General features: G+C 50.0%; 1 protein-coding gene across 5 annotated transcripts in view; it reads left to right on the top strand.

The window, feature by feature from the left end:
• The window catches only part of PLEKHF2 (pleckstrin homology and FYVE domain containing 2), a 362,342-nt gene that overhangs the window by 73,724 nt on the left and 261,327 nt on the right, over positions 1–27,291 (top strand). For 2 of the 5 annotated variants that reach the window (XR_012514063.1, XR_012514062.1), the window contains exon 3: positions 3,037–12,265. The exons of 1 other annotated variant lie outside the window; for it this stretch is intronic. The gene's annotated coding sequence lies outside the window, so the exon portion shown is untranslated. Of the gene's footprint in view, positions 1–3,036; positions 12,462–27,291 lie in introns of those variants that run through there. 2 more of the 5 variants (XR_012514064.1, XR_012514061.1) reach the window with 2 other exon arrangements.

Here is a 27,291-nt window from a genome sequence, read left to right as displayed (position 1 = left end):
TGGAACTCCCCTGCCCTCAGTGGTTCCGAATACCTTTTTGGCTTATTGTTCTAGGGACCTTTATACTGTAGGCCCCTCTTATCCACGGGGGATGTGTTCCAAGACCCCTAGTGGATGCCTGAAACTACCGAGAGTACTGAGTCTTATATATAATGTACCATGTTTTTTCTTTTATTTATTTTATAGAGATGGGGTCTCACTGTATTGCCCAGGCTGGTCTCGAACTCCTCCTACCCCGTCCTTCCAAAGTGTTGGGATTACGGTCATGTGCCACCACACCCTGCCTACTATGTTTTTTCAATCTGACAGTGATGCTGGCTGCTAAATGCCTCACAGGCAGGTAGAGCCTACGGTGTAGAGATGCTGGGCAGAGGGAGCGTTCACGTCCTGGGCAAGATGTGGTGGGACAGCATGAGATTTCATCACACTACTTAGAATGGTGCAAAATTTAAAACTTATAAATTGTTTCTTTCTGGAATGTTCCATTTAATATTTTGAAACTGCAGCTGACCACAGGTAACTGGAACCTCAAAAAGTGGATAGGAAGGGATATAGTGGTTGAGATATTTTCTTCTCTATCCTTCAGATATCCTCATAGATTGCCACGATGTCATCATTACTTTGATCGGGTATCCTGGACCACCTAGGTAAAGAGTCTTCAGGAACAGGCAGCAGTACAGCAGGGTAGAATTCCAGGACCTCTTGGCTCAGGCCTGCTAATACCCAGCTGATGTGGGGGCGTCGAGTGGGTACAGGGTCCACATTTTCCTTCCTGCAGGGCTCAACTGTCCCCAGCCTGGGTGGGCTGCCCTTCCTGGGAGTCTCATCTCTGCCCCCTAGGGGCCCTGGGCAAAGTCTTTGTCCAATTTGCCTCCCTTTCATCCGATTCATCAACTGTGGGCACCAAGAGCTATTGTGGGATGCTGGGCAGAGTCCTGCGTGGCAATTCAGGTGGCCTTGGGTGCATTTCTGCTCTGGATGGCTGAGTTTTCACCGAACAGAAAGCATCTCCGGGCCTCGCTCCGTCTGCTGGTCTGAAGCAGGCACGGGGAAACGGGCTGATCGGCAAGCCTCTTTCCAGTGGTGGCACTCTGGGCCTCTGTGCTGCTGGGATTGGCTCAGCTAAGGACCCAGCCAGGATCCTGAAGCCCAGGCTTTATTCTGCCTGTATCTGTGGCCTTCCTTTAAAGTGCTGGGATGAGCTGGTTTGGTGGCATAGGGCTCTGTGTCCAAATATGTGAAAGAGCAGCCTGGGCCTCGCATTTTCAGAGAGGAAAGGATGGGCTGTCTTTGGCATACTTGAGTGGGCAGGGGCCAGGTGGTGGGGCTGGGGCAGGAGTGCAGGGGTGGAGTGGGGTTGCAGGGTCCAGAAATCTCCAGCATTCTCCCCTCTGCAGCTCTCTCGTGGGGTGGATCTGCACATCCTTTTGCTGGATGGAGGAGCCCAAAGGGATGTACCAGGAGGGGGCTGTCTGTCTAATTCAGGCTACGATAACACCATACCATAGACTGGGGGGCTTAAACAATAGACATTTACTTCTCACAATTCTGGAGGCTGGGATTCCAAGATCAAGGTACCAGCAGGATTGAGTTCTGGGGCAAACTCCTCTCTGCTTGCAGACAGCTGACTGCTCACTGTGTTCACATGGAGATAAAGAGTTCACCTCTCTTATGTCTTTTCTTATAAGGGCACTAATCCCATTTGTGAAGGGTCCACCCTCATGACCTAATCACCTCCCAAAGGCCCCACCTCCTAATACCTTCACATTGGGGACTAGGGTTTCAACATATGAATCTGGGGAGGTGGCGAGGGTCACCAATATAGCACTGTCCTGGAGAGGTCAGTGGTGGCAATGTCACTCCTGCTGCCCATGAGGCCAAGTGGCTGCTGGGGAGTCTGGGTATGAACGCAAGGTGGGGAAAGGAGTTCCATCCTAACCCCTTCCCTGAGGATAAGCTTGCCTGGACAGAGAGCCTCCCAGTTTACAAGTGTAAGGTACATGAACGTGCTTTGGTCAAGAATAGGCCGAGGCAGACATCCAGGCTGGCATGACTCAGTGAGTTTAGACTGCAGGCATATAACTCCATTTGTTATCACAGCCATGTTGCCATAACATGGGAAGGCCATGCCTTGGCCCTATGCCACTATCATCTGAAAAAGATATAATTGCCCTGCTGACACTATTCAGGCGCACTTGTACCCAGAGAGAAAGCCAGAGCTGTCCATCTTTGCAGATGTAGAGGGGAGAGCCAGGACACAGCTCAGTTTGCTCATGCCCAGAGAGAGAAAGAGTTCAGCTGCTGAACCTGAAGGCAAGGGAGAGCTGGCCACACAGGTGTGTGTGGAAGCTGGCTGCTGAGAGGCGCAGGCAGCCAAAATAAAGGTGATCAGTGTAAAGGAGCTAGTGTGAGTGAGCTGCTGCTGAGAGAGCTGCTGAATAAAACTACATTTCACCTGCCTCCAGCCCCCTGAGTGTTTGTTCAGCTATCTGCTCATCTACCCGCTCCTTTTGGAGGTCAGCTGAAAGGTCCAAAAGATTTGGGCTTTCCGAGTCTTTCAATCCCGAAAGACTGGGGGCTGAACCCCAACCCTGAGCGTAGCAACAAGTGATACTTTTGATAGGTCCATTTTCATTTCCATCATCAGAAATGTCCTGAGCTCTCCCTGGGCACTGTCCTGTGGCTGGTAAGAGGCAGAGATTGAGTCAGAGGTGAAGTCCACCCTCTAGGGGCTCCTCCTGGTAGGGCAGATGGGCAGGTGAACCCGGTCTGAGCAGCCCAACAGGTTAAGTGTGTACAAGGTCCAGCCTTGCCATCTTGGTATTTCCCAGCTGCACCGTGTTCCTTCCCACTTCAAGGCTTTGCCACACGCTGTTCCCTCTGCCTGAACCTCTTGCTCCCCTTCCTCTGACAAGCTCCTAGGTATACGTCAGGTGCCTCTGAAAGTCTTCCCCAAGGCCCTTCCCTTCATTCTGCCAATTGCTCTTGTTTGACAATCTTATGAACCTGTGCTTCCTTTTCCTCTCCCTCCTGCAGGGCAGGGATGGTGTTTGGTCCTGTTCCTTGTAGCCCAGTACCTGGCACATGGTGAGTACTCAGGAAATGTTTGTTGAATGAATGAAGAAAGCCGTTGTACAGAGGAGGCACTGGTTAACTTTATCAGAAGGGAATCTGGGAAGGTTTTCTGGAGGAGGTGATGATCAAGCCAGGTTTTAGAGGAAGAATAGAAGTTTGCAGGGGATACCAGGCAGTGGAAACAGCGTACACAAAGGCTCAGAGAGGTGACTTCTTATGGAATTTCACTGTTGTTGGAATGCAGAGTGAGGGGACATGCGGTGAGGTGAAGATACGGCCAAGGTGTGACCTGCTCATGGAAAGTCTAGTGGGCGTTTTTAGGAGCTGGGGGTGGGGGGCGTGGGTAAGGAGGGGCATAATGTGACCTGTGGTTCGGAAATAATGTTCTGGTGGCTGTGTAAAGGAGGCAGTAAGAGGCTGGTGTGATGCACCAGGAGAGACATGGTGAGGCTCCAGCTCATGCACAGTATGAAGACAGGGAGGACGGACGAGTTTTAGATTTCAAGCTTGAGTCCCAGGTGTGATGACTAATTTAGTGTGGCGGAAGAAGGAGTCAAGAGTGGAAGGTAATTCCACTAACCCAAACCACAGACACAAGACGGAGGAAGAACAACTTTGAGGAAGTTGGGAAGGGAAGGGCGAGATCAGTTCTGTTTTAGACATGATGAGTTTCAGGATCTCTTGGGACTTCATGTCAGAAGCAGAGAGTTTTATATTTGGCATCAAAGCTCAAGAGAGAGGTAAGAGCAGGAGCGCTAGATTTGGACTCTGGACATACACAGTCATGCGCCACATAACGTTTTACTCAATGATAGAGTGCATATGGTCCTATAGGAGGATGCTACTGTATTTTTACTGTACTATTCCTATTTTTATCTCCATTTAGAGACACAGATACTTCCCACTGTGTTACAGTTGCCTACAGTATTCAGCGCAGTAACATGTTGTTTGTAGTCTAGGAGCAATAGGCTATACCACACACCCTAGTGTGTAGTGTAGGTCTGTGTAAATTCACTCTGCGATGTTCACACAGCAATGAAATCACCTAACAACTCATTTCTCAGAATGTATCCCCATTGCTGTCATTCAGAAACGCTTTATTATACATGGAAATTAAAGTGATGGGCTGAATGAGACTTCCAGGGAGAGGGTATGGAGTAAGACCAGAAAACATCTGGACACAGGGCTGAGTGCAGTGGCTCACACTTGTAATCTCAGCTCTTTTGGGAGGCCAAGGCCAGGAGTTTGAGATCAGCCTGGCCAACATGGCAAAACCCTGTCTCTACTAAAAACACAAAAATTAACCAGGTGCAGTGGCACACACCTATAGTCCCAGGTACTCGGGAGGCTGAGGCAGGAGAATCGCTTGAACCCAGGAGGTGGAGGTTGCGATGAGCCGAGACCATGCCACTGGACTCCAGCCTGGGTGACAGAGCAGGACTTCATTTAAAAAAACAAAACAAAACTAAACTAAACTAAAAACCACAAAAACAAAAACAAAAAAATCTGGGCATAAAACCTCAGAGTAATAAAATTTCAAGGCACCTTCAGAGGAAAAGGACACGAAGAAAAAGTGATCAGAGCAGTAGACGAACAGGGAAGACAAGTTGTCACGGAGACTGCAGCAGGGCCCAGGGCTGCCTGCTCCACACATGTCCCTCTGCCCCTCTTCCCAAGAGATATCTGTTCTCCTTGACGTAAGTGTATGGATGTTCCCACCCCAGAGGGCGAATCCTCATAATGGAAGCCAAAGGTAGTCATTTCATTCTCCTTGCCAGGGACTGGCTTAGAAGTAGGCCTGTGACCCATTAGGACCAAGGAAGCATGAGAGGAGGCATTCTTTTAGAGGGTTTTTGCAAAAGATTTCCTTAAAGCAGAGGCAAGGCTGAGAGAGTTCTATTTTATCTCTGGACTTCATCGAGACTGCATGGAATACTTGGCACAGCAGCGGCTATCTTGTAACCATAAGAAAATTTAGCTTAAGGGTCAAGTCCACACACCAAAGATGCAGAGAGGGGACAGGGGGAGAACTGGGGTCTTTTATGACATTGCTGATTCATGGTGGTCACCATCCCTAGTGTCTACTCTCCCAGTTGGCCTTTTCTGATTGATACAATGAATTTTATTTTTGTTTGTTACTTTGGGTCAAGTTTTCTGTCACTTTCTAATACAATGTCCTCAACAGAGTCACACTCCTCAGAAATTCCTTTGTGAAAAAACTAACATTGTCAATTGGATTCAGGAAGATAGTAGAAACAGGGCAAATTCAGGAGGAGGCTGACCAAAGAGACCAAAAGGTGAATGGGAGGTGAGGAAGTAAAACAGCAGGTGTAGACAACTCCAAGGCAAGTGTGGATGGAGAAAGGGTGATGGAAAAGCGTCTAGTCAGAAGACCGTGTTTTTCGTCACTTAAGGATGGGCTCTGCTGTGTAACAAATCTACCCCTAAATCTCAGCACTCAACACGCACCAGCATTGCTTTGTTTTGTTTTGGCATGTGCGAAGTCCCCTGTGGAGCAGACAGCTCCCTTCCACCTCCACGGTTCAGATTGCGGCTCTGCCATCTCACCATGAGACCTTCCTAATCATGAGGACAGGCGAAGGGAGAGCTGAGGGGATGCACAGGGGCTTTTCTCTGCCTTATCTTGTTGGTGTCACTTGCCACTTCTGCTCATAGTCAGTTGGCTAGAACTGGTCACGCAGGCCTGCCTAGATGCAGGGGAGCTGGGAAATTTGGGGCAACACATAGATGCAGTGAACATCAACTGTATTTGCTGGATCTTGACTTTCGAGCCTACTTTTTTCTCTGTGAAATAGAAGTACCACCCAACTCACATAGTGGTTATGAACACCAAGCATGATATAGAGGAACTCTCTTTTCTTTTGGCTTCCATGGTCCTGTTTTGTGCAGGTTTTTCCATGCCTTAACAGTTTGGGTGTTAAAAGCAAATGAGCACCTACTATACAATCATTATGGCAATATCTAGAATTGATGGAGCATGTGCTATGAATCAGGCACAATTCTAGGCAGTGCTCCATATACCATCACAGAGTGATTGGCACTGTTTCCTCCATTTTGCACGTAAAGGAATTGTCTCATGCCTCATCCCTGAGCACACAGAAGGCACTCAGTAAATGTTTGAATGAACTCCTGTTCAAGGTCACAGATCTAGCAAGGGACAAAGTGCTACTCACAGCCAGACTCTCACTCCGGTGCTCTTCCCTCTGTCACGCGATCTCTCCATTCTTCATTACCCCACCTGCTGCTGATTCTCTTAGCAGTCCCCTCTCTGAAGTAGAGGGTGTGGATTTAGGGCTAGGGAGGGTTTAGATCTTCCTGCCTCCAGAGTGTCTGTGTGGCCAGGTGTACTAGGTAAAATAATGGCCTCAAATATATCTGGGTCTTGGCTGGGCATGGTGGCTCACACCTGTAATCGCAGTACTTTAGGAGGCCAAGGTGGGAGGATTGCTTGAGTCCAGGAGTTCGAGACCAGCCTGGGAAGCATGGCGAGGCCTCTATAAATTTCTTTTTTTTTTTTTTTCAATTAGCCAGGTATGGTGGTGCACACCTGTTGTCCCAGCTACTCAGGAGGCTGTGTGAGGTTCACTTGCACCTGGGAGGTTGAGGCTGCAGTGAGCTGTGATTGTGCCACTGCACTCCTGCCTTGGTGACAGAGTGAGACCCTGTCATATGGTTTGGCTCTGTGTCTTCACTCAAATCTCATCTTGAATTGTAACCCCAACATGTCAAGGGAGGGACCTAGTGGGAGGGGACTGGGTCATGGCAGTGGTTTCCCCCGTGCTGTTCTTGTGATAGTGACTGAGTCTCATGAGAGCTGGTGGTTTAAAGAGCAGCACTTCCTTGCTGTCTCTCCTGCTGCCTTGTGAAGAACGTGCTTGCTTTCCTTTGGCCTTCCAGTATGATTGCAAGTTTCCTGAGGCCTCCCCAGCCATGGGGAACTGTGGGTCAATACAACCTCTTTTATTTATAAATTACCCAGTCTCAAGTAGTGTCTTTACGGCAGTATAAAAATGGACTAATACACCCTGTCACAAAATAAACAATCAATCAATCAATCAATCAATCAATCTATCTATCTATCTATCTATCTGTCTATCTATGTCTTAGACCCTGGAATCTGTGAATACCATGTTACATGCCAAAAAAGCACTTGGCAGGTGTGATTAAATTAAGCATTTAAAGGAGGGCAGCTTAGCCTGGATTATCCAGGTGGACCCTAAATACAATCACGTGTATTTTATAAGAAGGAGCAGAGAGAGATTTGATGCACACAGAAGAAATGAAGTCAGTGTGACCATGGAGGCAGGGGTTGGAGTAATGGGGCCACAAGCCAAGGTGTGCCGGCAGCCACCAGCAATTGGAAGAGGCGAGGAACAGATTCTCCCCTGGAGCCTCTGGAGGGAGTGCAGCCCACTGACACCTTGGCTTCTGCCCGATGTTTCCTCTGTCTCTCTGATCCAGGAGGTCAAGAAGGGGCCTCAGTGCTCTGTGACTGCAGCAGAAATGGCAGGAAGCGGCTGAGCTGCACTGGAGTTGGACAAAAAGAGGACTTTAAGAAAATGGTCAAGGCCGGGCGCGGTGGCTCAAGCCTGTAATCCCAGCGCTTTGGGAGGCCGAGGCGGGTGGATCACCAGGTCGAGAGATCGAGACCATCCTGGTCAGCATGGTGAAACCCCGTCTCTACTAAAAATACAAAAAATTAGCTGGGCATGGTGGCGCGTGCCTGTAATCCCAGCTACTCAGGAGGCTGAGGCAGGAGAATTGCCTGAACCCAGGAGGCGGAGGTTGCGGTGAGCCGAGATCGCGCCATTGCACTCCAGCCTGGGTAACAAGAGCGAAACTCCGTCTCAAAAAAAAAAAAAAAACCAAAAATACAAAAAATTAGCTGGGCATGGTGGCACGTGCCTGTAATCCCAGCTACTCAGGAGGCTGAGGCAGGAGAATTGCTTGAACCCAGGAGGCGGAGGTTGCGGTGAGCCGAGATGGCGCCATCGCACTCCAGCCTGGGTAACGAGAGCGAAACTCCGTCTCAAAAAAAAAAAAAAAAAAAAATGATCTATAGAATTCCAGGAGTCAGAAGTTGAGTCATCCATCTAGGAATCTTTATTATGCATCTGCCGTGTGTCACACCTGCTGGGAATACAGTTATAATAAGACTCGGAATCAGCTTTGGGCCTCAAAGACCAGGGGTGGAAAGGGCCTTCCCCAGAGGGAGCTGGCAGCTGTGAAAGATCCTTATTGGCGATGGGGGTGAATTCATGTTGTCCAGGTACTGAGCTGGGGACACAGCTGTTGGGGTGCAGGAATTCCCCAGCCCATCCTTCTGGCCCTGCTAAGAGGCAGGCCTGGGTAGGAGGGGTCTGGAATCTGAAAGCGCCCCACCCCAAAGCAGATGTGAGAGGGAGCCAGCCCAAGGTTTGGCTCAAGTTTCTCCTGGAGTCCATTGGAGGAACCCGGCCTGGAGTCCTGCCTGACCCAGAAGGAAGCTCATGGGGTGAAGCGTGAAGCTGCCAAGCTCTAGGGGCCTCAGAGGCCTGCAGCCAAGGGTGTGGGGTGGGGGCTAGAAACAGGAGGCCAGAGAGCTGCCAGCCTTTTCCAGGGACATCACTCTTTCAGCCTAGAGGAGAGCCATGACTGCAGTCACGGCTGTGTCTGCTGGGCCTGGGAAGAGGGTGGGGTCCCTGAAGAACAGAGGAGCTTCCAGGCCTCTCCACCCTTTGGTGGGCCTGTGGTGTGGCCTGGACCTTGGTTTTTATGTGACTCTCAGCTGGGGAAGGGAATGGTATGTGGCCTCTTCCCGATGTCCTCCATGGCGCACTGGAGCCGAGAACTCCGGCTTGACACACTGAGTAAGCAGGCAGGGACCACAGCAGCATCTTTCTTCAACCTCAGGGAAGAAACAGAGCTTGGGGAAGAGGGAGGGGGTCCTGTCAGGAAGAGAAATGAAAGAGGAGACTGGAGTCCTTAGCCACGATCCAGGGCTAAGGACATTGGTCAACCCCCAGTGATCAGAACATTCCAGCACATTCCTCAGGAACAGAAGTCACTGTTCTGTTCTCTTTTTGTTTGTTTTTTGGGGCAAAGGGGATGGCACTTTGAAAGTCAGACATGGTGAAGGCAGCTGTAGCTTCGGGGGTGCTGGGTGGCTCTCTGTCTCTCTTCTCTCCTCTGGTTCTCTCTCTCTTCTCTTCTCCTCTCCTCCTCTTCCCTTCTTTCTCTCTTCTACCTCCACCCTTCCTTTTCTCACTGTATATCTCCTTGAGGTCGGCTCTGTCTGTCTGTCCACTGCTCACAGCTGTGTCTCTCTTTTTCTCTCTCGCGCGCTGACTTTCACACAGAGCCTGGCTTGCTTCCTGTCCGCTCGGCTGAAGGGCAGGGCCCCTCAGGAAGCACCTGTGCCCGGCCCTGCCCGAGCGCACTTTCTCTGCGTTCTCCTTTGCACTTCCTCATGCAGGCCTTCCTTTATGGGTACTTGCCCGCAACGTCATCCGTGCCTTTCAGGTCCCCTCACGTATTTTCATCCATTTTTATCAGCAAACATCCAGACATCTTCCTGGTGCACCCTGTCCCATCCTCCTAGCCCAGACCCAGGCCGACAGAGGTGTCAGCTCCTTGGGGCCTCCTCTGTCCCACTCATCCAAGGTTGTTCAACTGGTAAGCGGCAGAGCTGGGTTTCAGACCCCTCAGTCTGGCCCCAGGCTCCACACCCTTATGGTTGAGTGTTTTCCTGATGGTCGGTGAAATGCTCTCTTCCTACACTTTTCCGGGGTGGCCTGGGAGAACACAGTTGGTGCTCCTCTCCAGGTACCTCTGAGAAACTCTATTTCCAGGTCTGGTTCTACAGACAAGTGCCCACGGCGTGGTTGTCAAGTCTGCAGAAATGATAGTCCAGGTGCTAAGAGCACGGGGCCATCTCCACCTGGGTCTTCTGAGGGACACGGGGTCACTGGGTGGAAGGGAGGCTGTGATCCAGGCCTGCAGTAGCCACCTGTGTTTTTCCCTGAGGCTCCTCAGGCTTTGTTGCCACAATACACTTATTTTTGGAGAATTACCATCCCCAGTTCAGCGCACGGGGCCTCTTATTTGCCAGCTGGTTTCTGTTTAACTACGGTTTGTATTGACTTTGCTGCTGCTATCTTTGCTTCACTTCTAAAAAGCGTATTCGAGAGGGAAGTCCTGTTTGTTCCCTCATTTATTTATTCAACAAATGTGACTTCCATGCGTGGGACACTGTGCTAATTACTCTGGGGGATATGAAAAATGAAATTGGTGTGGCCTTTGCCATCAGGACACACTAACATGCACGAAGGGCACTATGATGCCACATGGAGTGTAGTGCGAGCTTTAGCATCAAACACGTGTGCCAGGACTTCAGACAGAGCTCTTAGGGAAGCTTCCCAGAGGAAATGATGTATAAGTAACTGAGTTAAAGTGCAGAGACCCCCCAAACACAGTGATTTATGTAAGATCAATCTTAAGATGTAATTGTATTTCTCTCTCCTGTGACAGTGTGGATATAGGTGGCAGTGAGCCTGCTGGGATAGCTCAGCTCCACAAGGTCATTCAGGGACTCAGTTCTGCTCTATCTTGTTACTTTGCTCCAGTGTTCTGTAGGGTGTTGGCCTCATCTGTGTGGCTAAAACTTGGTCATTGCTACATTAGTGTTCCAGCTTATGGGCTGGGTGAGAGGTTAGGGGAATACACAGCAGGTTCTTTAAGGCCCGGACCCAGAAGTGGCTCACATATCCTGTTGGCCAGAACTCGGTCATTCAGCCACACCTAGTTACAAAGGGGATGGGGAAATGTAGCTGATAGCCAGGTGGCCAAATGCCCAGCCAAAAGTTTAATGTGGAAAAAACAGATAACAGGGATTATTATCTCCATTACTCTATCACAATGAGTTGGACCTTGGCATGTAAATAAAGCATTGCTAAGTAAAAATTAGAACGAGAGGGCATTCAGGTGCCTTCCAGAAACTGTCAGAGGTAAGGAAAGGTACAAGATGTATTTAGAGAAAGTGAATATCCAGCATAACTGAAGTGTAGGGTTTCTGTAAAGGAGATTGTAACCTACCTACGGGTGGAGATAGGGCAGGCCTCATCTCTTTAACAGTCTGCTCAGCCTTCCAAACAGAATGTATCCATGCCACCTGTACATCTGCTATCCAAAACACTTGATTCTTCTTTAACCAACCACATAAGATGTGTTCTCTCAGCCCTACTCAGGAAATTTAACCTTGAACTGATAGTGATCTAGACCTATCAAAACCTTGGCTTCCTAAGGGTATGCGATTTGACTACTCTTTTCAGCAATGATTCCCGTATGTATTCATGCTGATTCCAGAAAGTTCTTATGAAGGACTACATTAGCCTAGCAAAAGACTTTCACCATGCTGAGTTTCACGTTAAGCTCCTGGAAGAGATGGCCACACGAAGAACACTTCACTATGTTCCAACAAAACATTACTGAGAATGTCGCTCCCAGTTTTGTTCGTGGTATAACATGGTATTTTTAAATAAAAATCAACCAGATATATCTTGCAACATCCCACTGCTCCATCCTTGGCATTCAAGACTTCAACAAACATTTATCAAGGCACTGGCTACTGACAGATACTGGGCCCGGTGCTTGGTGGGAATATAGAGAGAAGAGACACAGTCCCACACTTCCAAGAGCTCACAGGCTGTGGCAGGGGATAGGCATGTGACTTGTGGGGCAGACAGGTAAGTCATAGGCATTTATGACATAATTTGGTAGATGTTGTGTGAAGCACAGAACAAGATGCTATAGGATCCTAGAGAGAGAAGGCAAGAAGGGCCTTCTAGAGGAGCTGAGTCTTGGAGGTTAAATAAGGGTCAATAATGTTAATCCTGAGGGATGGATACAACAGTGTTCTAGGCAAAGGCGACAGCTTAGCAAAGTCATGCAGAAATGAGAGAGGGTGGGGCTCATGTGGCTGTGGTTTAGCGGGAGGAGGGGAGATTCAGCTGGAGGGGTAGGCTGGGCTAATCACAAGGTCCTTGCCGCCCTGCTGAGGAATTTGGGCTTTTGCCCACAGGCTCTATATCGTCCTGGCAGATGATCAGATCCGAATCTTAGAAACTTCAGTCTTGTCGACATAAATTAGGCAGGGAAGGGACTAAGAAGGGAAGCTGTTGCAGCATGGCAGGTGAGAAATGATGCGGCTTTAAACATGTGAAGACAAGGTGGATGTGAGGAGGTGGAAAGAGGTTGGAGGAATATTAAGGAAGAAGAATCAATAGCACTTGGTGACTGATTTGGGGGTAAAGGAGAGGGAGAATGTGACAGGACTGTGAGGTGTTTGGACTGGCGGTGTTACTCCTTTAGAACCAGCTGACAGGGGAAGGAGCAGGGGGCGGGGGTGAGGAGTTGGGGGATGAGGCGTGGACTATGGAGGTGGGCCAGGCAGTCAGATACGCAGGAGGAAGTGAAAGGTTTTGGAGTCAGCAATGTGCAGGTGCAGGTGACAGATACGGAGTGTGTCCAAAGTCGGTGAATACCGAATGACATGCCTGCTGTGTTGTCGGATGCTTTTTATTCCATATAAAAAGTTGCCGCAGTGCCTACTGTGGGCCTGGAGCTTTCATAATCGCTCATTTAGCCTGCTCCATAAAGCTGTGAGGAAGAATGCATTTACTTACGGATGTTTGGCTGGAGAAAGGATTTAAGCCTATAGGCATTATTACCAGGCTGATTTTACAGTGAGGTTCTGAGAAGTGAAATGAGTGGTACCAGGCCAGATCGCACAAAAGGTGGTGGAGGGGGATTGAAGGGCAGGTCCTTTGCAGCCTGGTCTAGACCACAGCTGTCTTTTGTGATGTGGGTGACTTTTGAGCAGGAGAGGCTTAGCTTCTGGTGGCACATACTGCTCATAGGTGACTACATGAGACAGTGGGGCAAAGGCCCCTCACTATGGCCTTGGCCCCAGTGCATGCCCTGGGTTCCGACTCTGGTACAACCCTGGGCATGTACAACCGGATATATCTTGCAACATCCTATTGCTCCGTCCTTGGCATTCAAGACTTCAACAAACATTTATCAAGGCACTGACTACTGACAGATGCTGGGCCTGGTGCTTGGTGGGAATATAGAGAGAAGAGACACAGTTCCACACTTCTAAGAGCTCACAGGCTGTAGCAGGGGATAGGCATGTGACTTGTGGGGCGGACATAGTGAGCTGGTTTGGTGCTCATCTTAGCACCCTTTTGGAGGAGGAGGATTTCTGCCCCTCTTGGCCCTCCACATCCCCTGCTGTCCTCACGGCTGGAGAGGAGGGCTGCAATGAGCCAAAACTGACACCAGGGCAGGCCCGTCCATGGCAAAAGCGGAGGTGTACTGGCACTGGGTGTTGAAAGAAAGGAGATGGGGGAGGAAGTACTTAACCACAGACATTTATTTAGTGCAAAGCTGGCGCAGTGGGTTGAATTGTGTTCTCTACCCCACCAGTACCTGTGAATATGAGCTTATTTAGAAAAGAAAAAGGATCTCTGCAGGTGTAGTTGAGAATCTCGAGGTGAAATCATCTTGGATTTAGGGTGGTTCTAAATCTAAATCTAGTGTTGATCTCTCTTTTTTTCTTTTGGAGAGACAGGGTTTCTCTGTTGCCCAGACTGGAGTGCAGTGGCACCATCTCAGCTCACCACAGCCTCCACCTCCTGAGCTCAAGAGATCCTCCTGCCTTAGCCTCCCAAGCAGCTGGGATACAGGTGTGCGCCATCAAGCCTGGCTAATTTTTGTATTTTTTGTAGAGTTGGGGTTTCATCATGTTTCTGGGTCTCCTAGGCTCAAAGGATCTGCCCACCTTGGCCTTCCAAAGTGCTGGGATGACAGACAGGAGCCACTGTGACATATGGGAAAGACAGCCATGGGAAAATGGGGACAGAGATCGGGGTGATGTAGCCACGAGTCTAGGAATGCCTAGGCTTCCCAGGAGCTAAAGGAGGCAAGGAAGCATCCCTCCAGAGGCTTTGGAGGGAATGTGTCCCTGCTAACACCTTGATTTCAGCTCAGCGATGCTAATTTTGGACTTCTGGCCTCCTGAACTGGGAAAGAATAAATTTCTGTGGTTGGAAACCACCAAGTTTGTGGTAATTTGTTGCTGCATCCCCAGGGAACGAACACAGCTGGGAAACATGTGGCAGGCAAGTGCCTCTGAAACCTAAGGAGGACGCCAATGATCACCCTCAGTGTCCCTTCTGGGGAACCCAGCACCGACCCTGATCCTGCCCACAGTGCCCTCTGGCAACTGCTACCACGTGACTGTAGCTGCCACACTCCATGCTGTGATTTAGTGCCCACCACGTCCCTGACACTGGATTCGGCATGAGCAATTCAGAAAAGGGTCTGGCAGGGCCACTGATCTCAAGGGGGCTGGAGCCTTGGCCTGTGTGGGTGTGTGGTGTGGACATATCAGCTCTGGAGCCGGAACAGCGCCTGCCAGTCTCTGGACGTCTGCTCAGGCCACCCAGCCTCGGCTCAGCAGCTGGGCTTCCTCCAGCTTCCGGGCTGTCCAGCTGCGGCTCAGCAGACAGCAGCCTAGGACTTCACCCCAAGGTGAAGAAATTACCCACAGAGATTTAGGCAGAGAAACTACCATTTGAGCCAACGGATAAAGAAAATCGCATGAGAGCCTGGATTTTGCCTTTAAATCCAGGGACAGCCTGGATTTAAAAGTCTATGAGATTCCTGAGGTGAATTCTTTCTGGAGCCAGGGAGAAAGACGGCACAGAGGAAGTGTGACATGGGAGGTGGGTCTTAAAGGAGAAGCAGAAGTATCCGGATATGGGAGAAAGGACAAAATATCGTACAGGATGCAGCCTCCGCTGCCTCGTGAGGGGTGCTTATCTGGATGGCAAGGCGGGGATTCCTCACTCAGGGCTTTGTCGATCTCCCCCTCCTTCCTGTCCTTCAGCGCGTGCCTCAGAATCACTGGCTATGCTCATACAAAGGCGGATTCCTGACCTGCCTTCCAGACAGACAGAGTTGGCATCTGTGTGGCTAGGACCTAGATACCTGCATCTTTAATAAGATCCCAGATGATGCTGACATATCATCGGCTAAGAGTTACTGGCCTAAAGGTACCTCCAACACAGCCCACCATGCCAGTTCAAAGCAGGTGTGCACACTTTTGGAAGGAGCCCTGTTTTCTCCTGGGGAACTGGTGTTGGGATGTGACCAAGAGTTCCCCCTAGCTCTCAGCGCACCCCTGTCCCCATATGCCCTTGCGGGCAGGCTGAGCACGGCGGTGTGGCACTCAGCCGCTGGCCTGGGAGTTGGTGGAAACAGGTTTGCTGCTTCTTAGCCAAGTGGCCTGAAGCCGACGACATAACCTGTCTCGATTTCCTCATCTGGAAAGTGGGGACAGCAATAGAACTGACAAAATGTGTTGAGAGGACTAAGTGCCGGCATGTGTATAAAATGCCTCATCGGTGCATAGCACAGCATTTGATAACACAGAGCTTTTAAAACAGTTATGATGATGAAAACCTTATTCAGAAGAAAGAAAACGTCACTGAAATCATCACGACAACCCCCACTGAAGCTCTCCTGCACTTCACACCCTCCTGGGGGAGTGTTGGGAAAACATCAGTCTAGAGACCCCTCACCAGTCCTATGCCTTCCCCATCCTTCCCTCCCACCTGTGAAACCAGAGGAATCTCTAATGGGGGGGCGTCTGAGTTTTTTGAAAAAGAGAAAGCTTTCCTATGGTAAGAATCATCTGGGGGCACTTGAAGGCATGGCCTGGCCTCTCTGGAAAATTCTGCTTTGAGTGTTGGAGACAGGTTCTTCGAATTTGCATTTTTAATCAGGTGTTTCTTAACTTTTCGGCAGTTAGTGAAGCACTGGTTTAAAGTGGGTTTAACCTTCTGTGGTTGAGAGTGGTTTTGGCGCCACCCCGACCAGCCGAGGCTGACTCCCTTGCTACCCACGATTCCTTGTGGCGACAGCACCTCCATCCAGGAGGGAAGTGTCACTCACGGTGCGGAGGCCTGTGAGTCGTGTTTGGAGATGGCAAAGCACAGTCTTCGTCGGTCTGTGTATGTGTTTCTTTAAGTGTGCACACACACATTTCTGAAAACTACCTCCATGATGGCAGGAAAAAAGAATTGGCTAACATTGTAGAAGGTGGGGGCCAACACAGCGCTCAGAGGAACTTTAACACTAAATAAAAACAAAGGATGAGGACGGGTCCCATGGACAGACGGGGAGAACCGGAGACTCAGTTCAAGGTGGAGGCCCTTGACTGAAAGCCAGCAGTCCCCACGTGGAGCTCTCGCCTTCTAGATGGCCCAGCCTCACAGGCTTCTCAGAGGGATTCCCTCTGAGAATCCTGGGAGGCTCGCCCTTCCCCGGGTGCCTCAAGCCTAGAGAAGTGTTGGGAGCTGTCCTGCCACTCGGCGGGGCAAGGGGAGGGCCGCTTAGCCAACCCTGGTGAGACGTGAGCTAGGGAGAGGCTGCCGTTCTTGCCCTTGCCCTCCTGTGTCTTTCTAAGGATGATTCTAGAACTTTCTCTCTGTCTCCTCCGTGGGGCTGGCTGCCAAAGGGCAGCTTTGCTTACCCAGCCTGGTGCTGCTGCTGGTGCCCTAGTCTTCTGACGTGATCTCTATAACAGGGACCTGAAAATAACACACAGGACAGTTCTACACCCAAACGGTCACACTTCACATTCTGAGAAACCATCTATTCTGGGCATGTTGAGGTTTGGAGCAGATCAGTTCTAGATAAGCATTTTTCTAGGACTAGACCAGGAACACCAAATACGGTAGAAGTGTAACAAGCCCTCGGAAGATGCTTTATAAAAACAAAACGACAAAACAGGTAATTCTGTGAACATACTAAAGACCATTGAATTATACACTTTAAATGAGTGAATTGTATGGTATGTGAATTATATCTCAATAAAACTTTTATTTATTTATATATATTTTTAAAAGATGGGATTTGGGCTGGGCGTGATGGCTCATGCCTGTAATCCAAGCACTTTGGGGGCCAAGGCGGGCAGATCACCTGAGGTTGGGAGTTCAAGACCAGCCTGACCAACATTGTGAAACCCCATCTTAAAAAATAATAATAAAAAAATTAAAAAGATGGGGTTTCGCCATGATGGCCAGGCTGGTCTTGAACTCCTTACCTGAGGTGATCCACCCACCTCAGCCTCCCAAAGTGCTAGGATTACAGGCGTGAGCCACCGCACCCAGCTCAATGAAACTTTTACACACAAAAAAAGAATTAAATGCTAAAAAGTAGATGATTTCCTGGAAAGGTTGTTTCTTATTTTAAAATATAATTATTAGTCTGGGTGAAACCTGCTTTTATCTTTGACCCTGTCCTGTTTAGAAGTACCAGCATTCAGACTAGACACGGTGACTCATGCCTGCAATCCCAGCATTTTTGGAGGCCAAGGCAGGCAGATTACAAGGTAACGAGTTTGAGACTAGCCTGGTCAACATCTTGAAACAGGGCGAATTCTCACTATTTCAGGTTTGCCTTTGCAAACAGAATCCTTACTACCACGAATCACAGCAGTTTGCACTTGCTGAAGAGGTCTTCTGAGCCAGGCTTGCCTAAACACATTCAGCACACACAGGAGCCCATGAGGAAGTGCTAGGAGAATCTGCATGTCACACTGGTGGAAACTGAAGTACAGCTTGAGTGAATTGTCCAAAGCCACACAGCTGTAAATGACGGAGCCAGAGTTCAAGCTCAGGTTCTAACCTCAGCTGCACACGGGAAACACCTGGAGAGCTTTAAAAGCCACTGCTGCCTTGTTCCCATCCCTGGAGAGTCTGATTTTACTGTGCAGCGAGCACAAGCGTTGGGTTTTGCTTTTTTTCATAGCACTCCGGGGGATTCTAATAAGAACGCTGGCTCTGAGTCCATGTTCACATTAAAGCGGCATTTACTTCTTGCCTGGTACCATGTCTGTGACTAGGGTAGCTGTTCCTGGCAGTGTGATTAAATTCCTCCATCTGGGGTTAACAGAGGGAAGGGGCATGATTCCAGGACAATGGCTGTGGCCACAAGCTTCTGCACAATCTATCTGGCCCCCTCTGATCCTTGGCCTCTGCTGGCCTTTTCTTCCCCCAAGCTGGAAACCTGATCTCAGCCGCAGTCCGGCTCCACCCCGCCTCGCCCATCCTGCCTAAGCCTGCAGTCCAATCCTCACCCTAGGTCAGGGGAATCGAGGCAGCTGTAGCTCAAGAGTGTGTGCCAACAGCAAGAATTCCTGATTGTTGATCCGCCCACGCCGGCACTGAGTTCCTATAAGCAGGCTGTGGTCTGCACTGTGAAGCTGGTTAAGGTAACTGCAGGCCTGCCCGGCTCCTCTGGGCTTAGGTCCTCATCAGGAACCTGCCTCCCTTCTCACACTGTGGCTCCTGCATTTCACTCAGTGATGGAGAATCTTGTCTTGTCTTTAGCTCTGGTCCCTGGAGCCGCCCCTTTCTCTTTTAGTCTTAAGCTCCTTTCCCCCCCACCGTGCCTGAGTAGGCAGGTCTCCCGCAGACCAGTTCTGACTGCAGTCCTCCTGGCAAGCTGCTTCCTATAAAATGTCCCTCTTTGGCCAGCTGTGGGAGGTCACACCTGTAATCTCAACACGTTGGGAGGCCGATGTGGGCGAATCACCTGAGGTCAGGAGTTGGAGACCAGCCTGGCCAACATGTTGAAACCCTGTCTCTACTAAAAGTACAAAATTGCCTGGGTGTGGTGGTGAGCACCTGTAATCCCAGTTACTCTGGCGGCTGAGGTGGGAGAGTCACCTAAATCTGGGAGGTGGAGGTTGCAGTGAGCTGAGATCGTGCTACTGCACCTAGCCGGGGTGACAGAGCAAGACTCTATCTCAAAAAAGAAAGAAAGAAAAAAAGGTTCCTCTTCAAGGCCCACACACTTGTCCAGAATTTACATTTCCAATGCTTAAATAGGATCTGCTCTTCAAAATAGAGGCATACAGTAGAGTCCTCTGAAGTTCATATGGAAATTAGGTTAGAAAAACAAGACTAAAATACCCAAGGAAGGAAATGGGAAACTTGAGACTAAGATCATGACCCTGTCGAAGGATGTGGCAGTTTCAGCCTCAAGAGCTCTGGGCTCTGGGCCGCTGCCCCGCCCATGCCCTGGCACGCTGGGCCCCACTGCAGGAGGGGACATCCTCTCTCCCTGCCCTTCCAGCCCTGGCCAACTACCCCTCCTGCCCTCAGGAGTCAGCTGCAGGAAGGAACCCAAGTTGGCCTCAGCCTGACAGTCACAGCAGGGAATGGCTAAACCCTCTTGGGAAATTTTGGGTCTGGTGAGACCCTGGGCCTCATTTTTGACCTTTGTCTCCAATATGGACCCCTCTTATACTCAGCCACACAGTTACTCTGACTCCACAGCTTCCAACTCGTCTTCCTCCTTCAGCACTGCCTGGCTCTCAAGGCTTTCAGCTTTGCCTTCTAGAAAGCTTGTTCCGTTGACAGGAGTTCCCTGTGGCTGGGGCCCCCTCCTCCTTCTCACTGGAGCTGAGGACACAGTGGCTGACAGCCCTTGTGAGTGGAGGCTGCTCATGTTCCTGTCACCCCATTTACCTAAGGCCTGGGACCCGCTGTTGGCATTCATGAAGCTTCTTACTGCTGTTTACAGGCAAATATGTGTTCACCCTCCTCTAGAAAATGCTTCTCCGCTGAGATCTGTGCCATCCTCCTAGACCATCTGTCATGTTTAGAATTAGTTCATTTGCTGACAGAAAACCCAAAATAACAGTATCTCAAACACCCCAGATTTTATTTTTTGAGTTAAAGAAGTCTCCGAGGCAGATTGTCCCGAGCAGGTAATTTGGCTTCATGAAGTCTCTGGGGACCCACGCTTCTTCCCACTCGTGGTTCTCCCGCTCTTAAGGTGAGAGCTTCATCTTATGGCCCAAGATGTGGCCCACGCTTCAGCCACCACATCAGGGCTCCAGGTTGGCCGTGGAGGGAAGGAAACAGAAGGGCTTCCAGAGCGCCCTAGAGCAGGCACACGGCCACTACCAGCAGCTGGCTTGGATGGGCAATGTGACCTTAAAAAGTCTGAGTGGCAATGGCTCTGGCTAGAAATCAAACCTATTCTTTCTAAGAAAGAAGGGGCTGATGGATATGGGAGGCAAGCCTTGGTCTCTCCCACGTCACCCTCGTTACTGGCCTCTGCACACCTTAGGTCTCCCTTCACAAGCTCCGAGGACTTCACTGCCTGTTTCCCTCAAACTGTGCCATCGTCTTGGGAGACCTCAGCACTGCGTCAACCATCTCCTGAGGCCTCCATCCAGACTCTCCCTCCCTCCAGCCTCCCATCCTCAAGGCCACAGCAGGGAGCTTGTCATTCCAACTGCAGTATCCAGCTCACTGAATTCTTATCCTTCCTGCTCGCCCCGCTCTCTCATGAAACCTCTTCTAGGATCTCATAGGGATCTTGAATTCCTGGCCTCCTCCCCACTTACCAAGTAAAAGAGCCCATCTTAACGCACTTCTGTTTCTGCCCCACTGCCTGCCAGCCTCACGCTCTCATGGTCTCCCGTCCTTGCGCACGCACTCCCTGCTCCTCCTGCTCCTGGCTGGGCCAGACCTTGCCTCCACTGGCTGAACCCCGCTCCTCTGCTGCGCAGATCACGCAGCCTCAGACAGCAGCTGCATCCCGAAAAGAGAAGTTATATGATTTGTTGTTGTTGCTTCCCCGAAGCATCTCACATGGACTTTGTCAGCTCCTTCCCCCATTTCCCTTCGCAGCCATTTCAGACCCTAGCGCTTTCAGCAAATTTCCCTGCCTCCCAGCCATGACTGCTTCCTGTTTTTTTGGAAGAGATGTCCTCAGGTGTGGCCACTTCCAATGCCTGCCCTGTCACCGTCGAGCTTCTCTGCTCGTGTCCTCCTCTCTGCCCACCTCTCCAAGGAACGGTGGTCTCCCTGCCGAGCTAAGACTGAACTGGCCACAGGCGGTGAGCCTCTCATCCTCCTGCCTTCTCAGGACTGTTACTCCTTTGAGTATCCTTCTACTGTCTGTGCCTTCAACCTCTTCTTCATTGACTTCTTCCTCCCTGGAAAGAAATATGACGATCTCTTCCAAATGACAAAAGTCCCCCGCGTATCCTGCTCTCTTGGCCTATACGGATCGTTTGCAGCAAAATTTGTTGAGAAAGTTGTCTATACGCCCTTTATCCACTTCTCCACCCCATTTGGGCTCCCACCCTCTCCTCTCTGGCTTCTGCTCTCATCATTTCCTGGAAACTGGGAGAAGGCTCCTACTTAGGTGGGCTTTCCAGGGCTCTACTTACAGACTCCCCTGGGGCAGGAGACACCATCAGTCACACCCCACCCCTTGGAAATCCTCTGCTCCCCCAGTTTTCCCAGCACGACTCTTTCGCCACTCCGCTGTCCTCCGGGCCAGCCCCTTACATCTGGGTGTCTTGGGAATGTTGTGTTCTCCCAGGGCTCCCCGTAGCCCATGGCTTTTCTCTTTGCAGGGCCCATCTTCCTCCCCACAGTGATCTTTCACACCCAGGATGTCAGCTGCTGCCTACCCCAGGCAGAGCTTTCTGGTTTGAGCAGAGCTGAGCTTGCCATGCCTCAGGCAGGTCTGGGCTTGTCTGGGGACCTGGTGAACGGACTCGCCCAGGTCTATTTGTAAGGGAACTGGCAGTGTCCCGGGAAAGAACCAGCCTGTTGTTTTGCCTCCTCAATGACAACCAATCAACATATTTAACTCAACACACATGAATAAGCACTATTCTAGAAACTAGGGGTATGGCAGGGAACAAAACAGACACAATTCTGGTCTTCACGGAGGCAGACAGACACAAGATCAGATCACATGGCAAGAAATGCCGAGGAGAAAAAGCAGGGCGAAGGGATAGGAAGTGTGTGTGTGTGTGAGTGTGTGTGTGTGTGTGTGTGTGTGTGTGTGAGAGAGAGAGAGAGAGAGAGAGAGAGAGAGACACAGAGAGACAGACAGACAGTGTGTGTTGCTATCTGTGATAGGACAGTCACTGAGATGGTGACATTTGAGCAAAGACTGAAGGGCTGCTGTGTGACCATGTGCACGAAGAGTATTCCAGGTTGAGGGACAGTAGGTTTAATGAAGTTTATGGGAGGCCACTGCTTTGGACTGAGCTTTTGCACTAGGTCCAACAGACTAGACCCTTGTGCTAGCTTGCCATATCATCAAACTTAACTTTAAAATGGGCCCATTGTCCAAAAAATAGAAGACCAATCGAAAGGGCACCAGCTTACCTGAGCTGGTATGATAGGGAAAACTCCTCCGTTTTAACACTGTCAGGAAAGTCATTTTGAAACGAGCAAACCGCTTTTTGCTCTATTTCTGCTTCTTCAGCCCTCTTCGGCCTCTAAGTCCCGCCCCCAACCTCAGTGCCTCAGAATACCTATTCTAAATCTGTAGACGGGATGCTGCCCGATTCATGAACTGCTAATAAAAGTCAAGTGGATCTTTAAACTTGTTTAAAAATTTTTTCGTAACAGTCCTGAGAGAAGAGCAAAAATTCTTGGCTTGAGAACTGAAGGAAGCAGAATCAGAATGGCCCCAAGATAAGGTTGGGGTGATAGTGGTGGAGGTGAATTGGGTGGGAATGTTAGGGCTGACAATTTAGGCCTTAATAAATACTTGGGTTTTACTCCAAAGCAGGAAGACTCAGGAGGGTTCTGAGCAGAGAAGTGATGTGCTCTGATTGATGTTTTAAAAGGCTCACTGTGTTAAGAATAGGCCAAAGGGCAGAAGCAGGAAGACCTATGAAAATAATCCAGGTGCCAGGTGCAGTGGCTCATGCCTGTAATCCCAGCACTTTGGGAGGTCGAGGCAGGCGGATCACAAGGTCAAGAGATCGAGACCATCTTGGCCAACAGGGTGAAACTCCATCTCTACTAAAAATACAAAAAAAAAAAAAAATTAAAATTAGCTGGGCATGGTGGCATGTGCCTGTGGTCCCAGCTACTTGGGAGGCTGAGGTGGACGAATCACTTGAACCCAGGAGGCAGAGGTTGCAGTAAGCCGAGATTGCACCACTGCACTCCAGCCTGGTGACAGAGCAAGACTCCATCTCAAAAAAAAAAAAAAAAAAAAAAAAAAGCAAAGAAAAGAATCCAGGCAAGAGAAAATGGTGGCTGGGTCTGGGCCGGGAGCAATGGAGGTAGTAAGAAGAGACTAGAATCTGCCACCTTTGTAAGAGCAGCACCAACAGAATTTGCTCATGGTGGACTCATGGATGATGCTATTTAAGACAGAGTAATCCAGACTCTGGGTGTTATTGTCTCCTTGGGCTATGCCTTCAGATGGCACAGTGTGGATTAGGGTCTTTTTTCTTTGTAGCGAATTGCTGTTCCCAATGTTAACCTTTGTGGAAAGATGTTAATCCCAAGGTAGGAAGAGAGGCATGCTTGCATGGGGGCCAGGGTGTCAGTGGGGACTGGGGCAGAGATGCTGGGGACCTTCCCAGTGATGGTGGCGTTGGTGTTGTTGGTGATGGTGAGGGTGGAGGCTGAATGAATTATCCCTGATCTAGAGGCAGACCAGGACCTAGAAAAGTCTTGGCTGGTGAGGGACTAGGGTAGGGTTGGGTCCTCTTGGTTTTCAGAGAAGCTACTTCTAATTGTGGTCACACTTCACATGCCTTTTGTGCATTTGTTCCTTTTCAACGCAGGCAGCAAGGCCCTTGGCAGTGGGTACACTGGTCCCCGTGAGACAGGGCAGCTGTGGTGGCTCCTGGTATGAGCAGCAGGACCTAGACATGCCTCTGAGTCTTGGGTGGTTCACGACACCAGAGTGGGCAGGAGCAGGGAAGGGGGAAACACGGATACCTGGTGGCACAGAAGTGTAGTTCAAGAAGTAAGTTTATGTAACCTCCTGTGTCCCCCACCCACATATACCAGGGTTTGCCAGGATTCCCCGGAATATGTTGAGTAGGGCTGGAGTTCCCTAAGCGTTGGAGGAGGCAGAGGCAGGGAAAGGCTGTCCTGGGTGACTCACTGTCATGCTATTTTCGACTCCAGGCTCCTGTTGCCTGGGAAATGTGCCTTCTTAGAGTCGGCTGACTCCCAATCTCTCTCTCCAGACTGTCTTTCTTTCCTGATATCCACATCTCCTGGGCGTCTTGCCTTAGATATCCCAGACCTCAAACCAAAGTAAGCTCTTCTCTTCTGCAAACTTCTGTCTTCTCAGGCTCCAGAATGACACCACCAGCCAGCCAGCTACCTGGGCTGGAATCCTGGGTCAAGCTTGAATTCTTTCCTTTTGTCTTTCACACACAGTTAACCATAAGGTCCTATGTGCTGCCTCCTAAACATCTCTTGACTCCCTCTCTTTTTTTTCCATCCTTACTGGCCAGAGTTTTGGGGTGACTCCTTACAGGGGAACCTCCTTGTAGGCATAAGAGCCTCATTGTGCCCTCCTCGCTTCTCCTCACCACCCCATGGCTCAGAGTGACCTTCCCAGTGTCACCTCCTGCTCAACCTTCTTCAGCGGCTCCCATCACCTTTGGGAGATGACATACAGCAGATAATGCCATGTCGGCACGGCCCAGGCTACCTGCCAGCCTGTGGCCACTCCCTGCAGCACTTCATGATTCTGGACAGTTAATAGTTTCTGAACACTGCTAGGGTTGGGCTGGGGTGGGGGACACTTATTCCCAGCATCTCTCTTTCTATAGACCGGAAGGAATTTCAGATTCCCAGAGGGAACTATAGAGAAGACATACTTAGAGTTTCTCACGGACGCCCTCTTTGTTCCCCTGGGGCTGGGGTTGGCTCTTTGTGATCTGGGAAAAGAAACAGAGCACACTCGCTGGGCATCGATCCTTTCTTGTCTTGAAGCAAAATGCATTCAGGTCTGTTTTCCAATGTTTATGGATTGGAGTGGGCTCTGCTTTGGGAAGGAATGAGTCTAATTTTGGGTGGAAGGAGTTCAATTTATGGGGCACTCTTTAGGAAACCCACTCCCTCCACAGTATTATTTATTATTTCCTTAAAGTCCTAGGAAAACCAGGCTCTCTCAAAGCTTTGTGTTGTAGCCTCTACTCTTCCCTGGAAATGTCCTGTCTTGCTTGCCCACATGGCAGATGTCTCTCTCGTGGCGTCTTGCTCAGGCTCTGCGTCTGCTGTGGTGGCCGCATCCCCCGCCTGCCCTTTTCCGCATGCGACTCCAGTGCTCCTTCCTGAGGCTTCCAGCACATTTTGTGCGTCTTCCATTGTTACAAGAACCTAAATAAACAGCAACGTCACGCAGCGGTGTTTTCTTGCTGGGGGGAGGGGTGTAACCTTTTCATCTTTGTGGTCCTTGTGCTTTGCAAATGGTCTGGCACCCAGTCTTTTGGTAACTGCTGAATAATTCAGTTCAACCTAGTCTATTCAGCATATATTCTATTGTAGGCACTGGATTTTGCATTGGGAAACACAAATGGGGAAGATATGATAAGGATCCCTGAAGGTGGTACAGCTTAGTGGTAAAGACACATTTGTGTAATATAAGTCCTATTCTAAATCTGTGAAAAATGTCACACTTGTGTGGTTAAGAAGTACTGGATTTGGAATTAGGACTCCAGGTTTAAATTCTAGCTTCAAAACCTACTAGCCTCAATTTTCATAGCTGTGAAATGGGATTAGAAGTACCATCTCATAGCTCTAGGATTCAATGAGATAAAGTATGTAATCGCATCCTGCATGGTTACTGGAATAAAATAGGCCCAAGTAATGTACGCAGAAATGAATGTGCCTCATTTGATGGGAGCACAGAGCCTCGGTCCTGTGGATTTGCCTGGGGCAGTTGGGCAGACTTAACAGAGGAGACATTAGCACTGGTTTCAGAGAAAGCAGCTGGAAATGGCATTTCTGAAGAGAGGTCTTGGGGATAAACTTCCTGGGGCCTGGCCTGGGGGGCTGTAGCTCCGTGAAGCTGCGGGCCAGGCAGCTTCCAGAGGAGGGGCCACAGCAGTGAGATCTGTGGCAAGGTCCCCTGCCCTAGAAGTCGCTGAGTCACGCCAAGGCCCAGAAGACTCTGTTTTGTTCTGACCTTCAGCTGAAGGACAAGCCTGAACAGGGCCTCTGTTGCTGGGACTTGGTGCCCAGCTCTGTTTCATGGGAGCAGCTTGGAGTCCTGCCTGGCCGCTTCTGTCTCTCCCATCCCTGCAGGGAGGCCCCAAGGAGCCTCAGCCCGGATTCCTAAAGTGAATTCCAACTCTGGTTTAGAGTGGGGCTATGTTTTGCTTGGAGCTTTATTTTAAGCCTTGCAGACCCCCAAGCAAAAAAGCGGTAATTCTTGCATCATAGTGATAGGTACAGAGGTCAAGCAGCCCCCTGGATGAAATTCCAGCTCTTTCAGTTTTTGACCTGGCGTAAGTTATCTAACTTCTTTAAGCCTCTGTCAAATGGGAGTATTAAGGCCCACTTCCCAGGCGTGTTACCAGAATTCAATAAGAAAGCACATATTTTCTTTTTTTTTTCTTTTTTTGAGACGGAGTTTTGCTCTTATTACCCAGGCTGGAGTGCAATGGCGCGATCTCGGCTCACCGCAACCTCCGCCTCCTGGGTTCAGGCAATTCTCCTGCCTCAGCCTCCTGAGTAGCTGGGATTACAGGCACGTGCCACCATGCCCAGCTAATTTTCTGTATTTTTAGTAGAGACGGGGTTTCACCATGTTGACCAGAATGGTCTCGATCTCTCGACCTTGTGATCCACCCGCCTCGGCCTCTCAAAGTGCTGGGATTACAGGCTTGAGCCACCACGCCCGGCCCAGAAAGCACATATTTTCTTACTTTACACAGTGAAGAGCTTTGTGGCTGGCATTTATTATTCAGTTGCTGTGTAGGAAGGTTCAAAGAAAGGACCTAGAGACTCTCTCCCCTGATTGAACGAATCATGGAGTCCTGCAGACTCAGTGTTTCTCAAACATTATGTCCAAATCACTCAGTGATCTGGAGAAGGCACACCTGATCCAGGAGGCCCGGTGGGACCTGAGGGTCTGAGTGACTGAGAGCTTCTGGGCGACGCCCTGGCTGCTCTGCAGGACACACAGTAAGCACAGGGCTCCAGACATTTTCCTCCCCCTGCCCACTTCACCCCAGGACTCTCTCCCCTCTGTCAGGGGCCTGGCAATGCTCTTCTCACGGGTTTGGTTTTGTCCAGCCTTTCTCACCTCCATGCCTGCAGCTCACTGGTGCACCATGAT

This window comes from Saimiri boliviensis, chromosome 15 (assembly GCF_048565385.1).
Source record: "Saimiri boliviensis isolate mSaiBol1 chromosome 15, mSaiBol1.pri, whole genome shotgun sequence".
NCBI lineage: Eukaryota > Metazoa > Chordata > Mammalia > Primates > Cebidae > Saimiri > Saimiri boliviensis.
Note: the sequence above shows the minus strand (reverse complement) of the source record. Positions and strands in the feature narration are given on the sequence as shown.